The sequence below is a fragment of the Salvelinus namaycush genome, unplaced genomic scaffold (assembly GCF_016432855.1).
Source record: "Salvelinus namaycush isolate Seneca unplaced genomic scaffold, SaNama_1.0 Scaffold52, whole genome shotgun sequence".
Lineage (NCBI taxonomy): Eukaryota > Metazoa > Chordata > Actinopteri > Salmoniformes > Salmonidae > Salvelinus > Salvelinus namaycush.
In genome coordinates this window covers 169,490-177,269 of record NW_024061220.1, presented here as the reverse complement: position 1 = coordinate 177,269, position 7,780 = coordinate 169,490, and the positions used below count along the sequence as shown (strand labels likewise).

Below are 7,780 nucleotides of genomic sequence, written 5' to 3'. Positions count from 1 at the left end.
CTGTTGGAGAGTTTGTCCACCCTCTCTCTCTCTGTCATGGTTAGGATGGATAGTTCAGAGTAACATTCAGCAATGTTCACCGACCGTTTATACATTCTCCAGAACATGAATATTGTTCAGTTCTCAAGTTCTGTGAGGTGGAAGAAGTTCCTTTGTTCTCCCTATGAAAACTCACTCTCTCTCTATGCTGTCTGGCCATGAGGAAGAATCTCCTCCAGGAATTTATGACCTGCCTAACAGCAGCCTGGGTGTAGGAGAGAGAGAGAGAGGGGGATGGTCTCTGTACCCAAAGAGGGCAACATCATTTTTTGACGACTCAAAATAATGTAAATTGAAATTACATGTTGAACTGATGTCTGTGCCCAGTGGGCTGGTTTGAATAAGTAGCAGGTGTTGGATCAATATCCACCTTAGTAGCTAAGTTTCCGTGCAACTTGCCATAGATTTTCATTTGAATATTCTAAAATCTGCATTAAACAATATACGCATTTTCCCACCAGAAATGTTTCTATCAAACAGACTTTTTGCGGATAAAAGGCTTTGTGTGACAAATAACTTTTGCTGTTAAATTCCCATGTACTGAATCAAAAATACAGGTTAAATGGGTTTCCATCGCATTTTCAACTCTACTGATGGTTTAAAAGAAACGTTGAGTTATATAGCAAACGTGCTCTTGGCCTGTGCACTGTAGCCAGCAGCTCACATGTACAGTGCGGGTAGGCTACCTACATGATGAGAGTATTATGGATGAGAGCGATATTATTTTATTTGTCAAATGGCAACCAATCATCGATCATCATGTCACCAGAATAAGACCATCAACATGTATTGGAAAGGAGCATCAAGCTCATCACATGTAGTTTCACCACCTCGTGAAGTTCATAACTTATTTCATCTGTAGCCTAATAAACTGCATAGGTTCCCAAGTCGTAGTGGGAGGACCACACAACATATCATCACTTGACTTCAAGTTAACTAAGATGTGATGGTTATTATATAAATATTTGCGCATAAAGGAGTTTCTTCCCCCATTTCTCGCTCATAAATGTTTTCTGACACAGAACGATCCCACGATTTACAACAAACAAACAAATCGTCTGTCGGCATTTATAAAAGTGTACAAGCATATCCTGTTTCCATCAGCCCGGTCATTACTTTTGAAATGGTTGGATCAATATCCACCTTCATGATATGGATGAAGCCTGATGTGGAATGTCTGAGTAGTTCTATATGATGTCATAATACACTCCTCTGATAATCAAGTGATATTTGGTAGGGATGGATGATATATTGGTGAGCATATCGGAATCGGACAATATTTGCTAACATCGGCATCAGCCCGATATATAGTTTACCGCCGATGTGCAAAATCAAAGCTGACGTGCATACCTATATAAAGTAGATGACATAATGACGCCACGAAAGTAAGTGAAAGAAATAGGTTTTGATTATGTTTTACTGGTAATGGGGACATATGTAAATGCCAACAAAATAACTTTTTGGTCAGTGTGGTGTGTGTGTGTGTGTGTAACCTTTAACTAGGCAAGTTAGTTAAGAAGAAATTCATATTTACAATTACCCCGGCCAAACCCAGACGACGTTGGGCCAATTGTGCGCCGCCCAAATAAAGACAATCCCTTGAATGAGTAGGTGTGTCCAAACTTTTGACTGGAAAAAGTATCCACATGTTATACTTCAGGAGTAAATGTATAGATACCTTAAGAAAGTTCATTGAAAATCACCCAGTAAAATACTACTTGAGTAAAAGTCTAAAATATTTGGTTCTAAATATACTAATTTTATTCATAATTTTAATTATTAAAAGTTAAAGTATAAATTACTTCAAATTCCTTCTATTAAGCAAAGCAGACGGTACCATTTTCTTGTTTTCGAACGATGTATTTGTGTTTAGTGAGTCCGCCAGATCAGAGGCAGTAGGAAATGACCACGTATATTCTCTTAATAAGTGTGTGAATTTGAATATATTCCTGTCCTGCTTAGCATTCAAAATGTAACGAGTACTTTTGTGTGTCAAATGTTGCATATAAAATCTTTAGTACCTCGGCATTGTGTTATATGTTAGAATGTCTAATAAACAACTATATTGTATACATTAACAATATTGTTTTGTCAAAATAAACTGCTACCTGCATCTGTATGCAGACGATACAGTTGTGTACTATATTGCCCACCCTGCTGATCAGTCTCTATCTGAACTACAGTATGCTGTCATTATTTTACAGAAAACCTTTACTGACCTTAAATTGTTATTGAATCTGTGTAAAACTAACTATATGTTGTTTTCTAGAGTGAACAAAAATGGTTATAATGATTGAAGTATATAGTATGTACCTTGTATGGTGTATCTGACGTTAAGCTGTCTTTTAAAAAACATATTGATGAGTTAGTTAGTTAAGATGCTGAGTTGGGGTTTTAGGCTTTCCAATCTGCGTTACCCACTCCAGTCAGCAGGTGGCGATTTGAGTCTTTCAGGTGATGCTGCTTGCGTGACGTATAATTTAGTGGACGGGACAGGAGGCTTCTTCAACAGCGACAAAAGGCTTCTGATTTAACCAACGTGGTGGTGTGCTAGCGAACCTAAAACCGAAACATTGAAGCGCTTTAGACCAATCTTGTGTATTTTACTCTTAGTGTTTTGAATATAATTCTTTTTACTTGTCTACTAGTTCATTTAAACGTAATTTGCTTGTTAAATTAGCAAATGTGGTAAATTGATAATGCACTAGGCTAATCGACCGGAGCATGAGTTCACTAAGCTCGACGGAGAAAGAAGCTCTGGTGAAAGGAGAGGAAGAAGCTTTCAGGATGAAAAAGGAGGAAGAGGAGGCTATCACATTGAAAGAAGAAGAGGATGATATTACAGTGAAAGAGGAAGATGGGAAAGAGGTTGTCAAAGTGGAAGAGGAGGAGGTAGAATCTTTCAGAATCAAAAAGGAGGAAGATGCCATAACATTGAAAGAAGAGAATGTAGTGAAAGAAGAGGAAGAACCTTTTAGAGTAAAAGAGGAAGAGGAGGCCATCTCAATAAAAGAGGAGGAAGACGTTTTGGGAGTGAAAAAGGAGGAGGCTGAAGATCAGATTACAACCAGTGAGTACTGTCTTAAAAACAGGGGCACTATGAAGTTCTTGAAATAATGTATTGTTTTAACGGGGCATTCTACTTCAGTTCTGCACTTGAATATGTTGTTCAGTACTGTAGGAATTGTTTAAGGGGCAATCTGCCATTGGTACATATGTTTTTGGGACATCGATGTATTGAATTCTCATTCTCCATGTGGTATACATTAAAGTTCACCTCATCTAATATAACAGGCTTTTAAAATATACTTAAAATATCAAAGGGATGTTAAAGGCACCCATTTTGTGGAATTGACCCTATACATTTGCAACACCAACAACATTTTGACAAAATCATGATGAAAGTGGCCATTTTAGACATATTCATGCCTCTTGATTGTAATAGATGGTCATAAGTTTACCGTCTGTTTGCTGTTCTCGTTCACACAGGAGAGAGACGTGACTATCGTGGATCCTTTGGGGAGCATCAACAACATCCTGATGCTGACGAGACAGAGAAGAGTCTCTCCAGATCAGAACACCAGATGGTACAGCTTGGTCTGGTCTAGCATACAGCTTGCTCTGTCTGGGGTGTGTTTCTGTAAAACATTTCATGACAACAGTGGCTTCAGCATCCATAATGATATGTGTCTGTGTCCCCTCTTTATGGTTACCAGGACAACGCTAGCCCTTCCTCCCTCCCGGAGTCCCCGTGTCGTGCCTCTCCCGGTAGCGCCGTATTGCTGGGTATGAAGAGGTTGTCTGTGCTGCTGGTGGACTGCAGGAAAACAACGGGGCTGAGTGGAACTGTGAGAGGAGGAGGAGAGAAGAAAGGATCAGATTTGGCTCATCAAAGTAAGTGCTGTAGTTTAGTTTGAACAAATACAATAGATCTGCCCACTGGTATCTGTTACCAGGACAACCAGCAGAGTTCTGTTAGTTGACAGGAAGATGGACTGGTATCTGTTACCAGGACAACCAGCAGAGTTCTGTTAGTTGACAGGAAGATAGACTGGTGGATATGGATGTTATGAATATCATAACACTGAAAAAGGATTCTGCCAATGAAAAGAGAGAAACCAATAGACCATATAAAACCTTGATGAAAGTTAGCTTTAGAAAGTTAGAAGATGATCCAATGTAAGGTGCTTGTTTTACAAAAACTTCCATAAAACATTATGGATGTTACATTGTCTGTCCCAGTCAACCCCCCTATCTTTACAAGACTGTAGAACAGGAAAACTAAACTCCAGACACTGGTAATTAATGAACTAATACTGGAGGAAAGCTGTGATCAGGCTGCCCACTCAAGAGAAAGCTTCAAACTGTAACCAGTGCCTACAACCTTGTTCAGGTTATCAGTCAACCTACCAGGGTAGTTACAAACAGTAGAGGAATGAAATCATCAACATGTTTTGATCATATCTTTACTAATGCTGCAGGAATGTGTTTGAAAGCAGTTTCCAGATCCATCAGATGTAGTGATCACAATATAGTAGCCATGTCTAGGAAAACCACAGTTCCAAAGGCTGGGCCTAATATTGTGTATAAGAGGTCATACAATGTTTTGTAGTGATTGCTATGTTGTTGATGTAAATAATATTTGTTGTTCCGTGGTGTGTAATGATGAGCAACCAGACGCTGCCCTTGACACATTTGAAAATGTTTGATTGGCAAACGTATTGCAAATTGAGAAATCATGTGAAATCATCAAGAAACTACACTATGAAACAGATAAATGACATGAAGAATGATAGTAAAAATCTTTGGAGCATCTTCAATGAAATTTTGGGCAAAAAAAATCAACAATGACATGTCACTGGTGTCTGACAACGTGGATGGAAAATTGAGGATAATAGCGGCCGATATTGCCACTCCTATTTGCCTTGTCTTTAATTTAAGCCTACTAGAAAGTGTGTGCCCTCAGGCCTGGAGGGAAGCTAAAGTCATTCAGGGATTGCCGAGGACTGGGGTAACGTCATTTTCTCTGATGAATCCCCTTTCCCGAATGTTTGGGGCATCCGGAAAAAAGCTTGTCCGGAGAAGACAAGGTGAGCGCTACCATCAGTCCTGTGTCATGCCAACAGTAAAGCATCCTGAGACCATTCATGTGTGGGGTTGCTTCTTAGCCAAGGGTGTGGGCTCACTCACAATGTTGCCTAAGAACACAGCCATGAATAAAGAATGGTACCAACACATCCTCCGAGAGCAACTTCTCCCAACCATCCAGGAACAGTTCGGTGACGAACGATGCCTTTTCCAGCATGAAGGAGCACCTTGCCGTAAGGAAAAATTGATAACTAAGTGGCTCGGGGAACTAAGTGGCTCGGGGAACAAAACATCAATATTTTGGGTCCATGGCCAGGAAACTCCCCAGACCGTAATCCCATTGAGAACTTGTGGTCAATCCTCAAGAGGTGGGTGGACAAACAAAAACCCACAAGTTCTGACAAACTCCAAGCATTGATTATGCAAGAATGGGCTGCCCTCAGTCAGGATGTGGCCCATAAGTTAATTGACAGCATGCCAGGGCGGATTGCAGAGGTCTTGAAAAAGAAGGGTCAACACTGCAAATATTGACTCTTTGCATCAACTTCATGTCATTGTCAATAAAAGCCTTTGACACTTATGAAATGCTTGTAATTATACTTCAGCATTCCATAGTAACATCTGACAAAAATATCTAAAGACACTGAAGCAGCAAACTTTGTGGAAATTAATATTTGTGTCATTCTCAAAACTTTTGGCCGCGACTGTAGGTCGCATTCTGTATCATAAAACTTTGAAAGTTATATATTTAGAACCTAGAACTGTTTCGTTTTTTGTGTTCTGACTTGTAAAACAGAATGAATAAATAAGTAATGTAAACATCAGTAATTACCAGTAAACTCCACAACATTTGATTTAAAATCACACCAAGATTGTTAAAACTGGCCTTAGGTTATTGAGGGATCTGATTAGGATTTACCCTCGTAGCAAGGCCGTTTTATCATGTGGAGGTTTCATTCGGGTCTCTATTTTAAAAAAACACACTGTCTTTGGCAGGAGAAAGACCAGACTCGGAGGAACCAGAGCCACGGACATCCAAACCTGCAAGAAGACACCAGTACAGTACTTTTTATTGATTTTTGAAGACCCCCAGACAATTTAGAGAAAAAAATATGGTTTGACCATTAAGCAAAAACAAGCCTGTTTTGAGGCTGCATATATCTCAACATAGGAAGGTCACAGTCATAGCTCACACATGCTCTGTTCCAGTGTGACTAGACCTATTATTTGAGACCACTTTGGGAAAGTTTTGAGCTTTTTTCGATTTTTAACACCCCCAGACAATTTAGACAAATAGATTTGAACATACAGTAAAAACAACCTTGGTTTGAGGCTGAACGTACAGCCAAAACAAGCCAGTTTTGAGGGTGCATAGATCCATAAATTGGACAGTCACAGTGATGTATCACACATGCCCTCTTCCAGTGTGACTAGGTCTCTAATTTGAGACCATTTTTGTAAACATTTGAGCTTTTTTACCGTCCCACATATCCCAGAGAGGTTTTAAGTAATACCTTCATTACATGTACTTATTGTGCATTCACTGTCTTACAGAAAACAAAGAAGGATCCCTATTGTGTGCAGATTTTGCATGAAGAACCAGGAAAACATATCTATACATCTCAGCAGAGTGTGCATGAGGACAGAATCAAAACAAAAGATTGATCAGGAAGTTCGTAATTCCCGCGATTCCATGATAGAGCATCTTTGGCACGGCAGGATTATTGACTACAGAATACTCAGCTGTATTGTGACACAACAGGACGCACTCCAACCTCTGATTAAGAATCGTGAACAAATGGGTCATTTTGTTACGAACAAGCCAGAAGCCAAACAAATAACTGGGTAAGCTACTATTTTGCACTGATAAAATAATATATGTGCAAGTTACATGCTATTGGAACTCATTTGAACTGTTGTCCAATTATGTTTGATTGTAAAATAATATAAATGTTTTTGTTAATCTGTATGATATTTCAGCCAAGTGGAAGTGGCTCAAGTGTTGGCACCAACTACAGATGAAAATATAGATGAAGAATCAGACGTCAACATGGAAGATGACCAGTCGGCGCTGTACCAACCGTAAGTAAATACAAATAGAAATCATTTTCATTAACAAGTACTACGTAGAAGTATATAAGCAAACATGGATGTATTTTATTTATTCTAATCTGCATACCAAATATTTTCCAGACCATTGAACCAGGTATGGGACACCAAACTGAGAAAGGGGATGCAAAGCAGTGGTTTATACCAAAAGCACCCTCTGGATTGTGATCTGCTGGCTGGATTTGGGAAATATCTCCGCGACGACAACAACATTCCCAATTTCAAACAGGAGGTATATACAGAGATTTGACTTTAATTTAACTGTTTACATATTTTAATGAGAATTAATAGATTTTAAAGTAGTTACTAACTATGTAATTAATATTATTTTCATGTACAGGTTGCAAATGTGTCAAGGTTTTTGTTTTACATGGACTCAAACAAACCATCGCTGGATTTTGTTAATAACTTGGAAAAAAGCAGATCATTTTTTACCAAGCTTGCAGACATTGGACAGAAGAAGCAAACCATTGCCAACTACATGAAGAATTTGAAGAGATTTATTCGCTACAACATGACACGCCTTATTCAGACAGACAGAGCC

At 39.0% G+C, this 7,780-nt stretch overlaps 1 long non-coding RNA gene across 1 annotated transcript; it reads left to right on the top strand.

Annotated features, from left to right (window-relative positions):
• The first annotated feature begins 6,871 nt into the window (after positions 1-6,871).
• Positions 6,872-7,361, top strand: LOC120041736. The gene is made up of 3 exons (XR_005475936.1): positions 6,872-6,972; positions 7,108-7,209; positions 7,321-7,361. It is a non-coding gene; the product is annotated as an uncharacterized LOC120041736 (long non-coding RNA).
• The last annotated feature ends 419 nt before the right edge of the window (positions 7,362-7,780 follow it).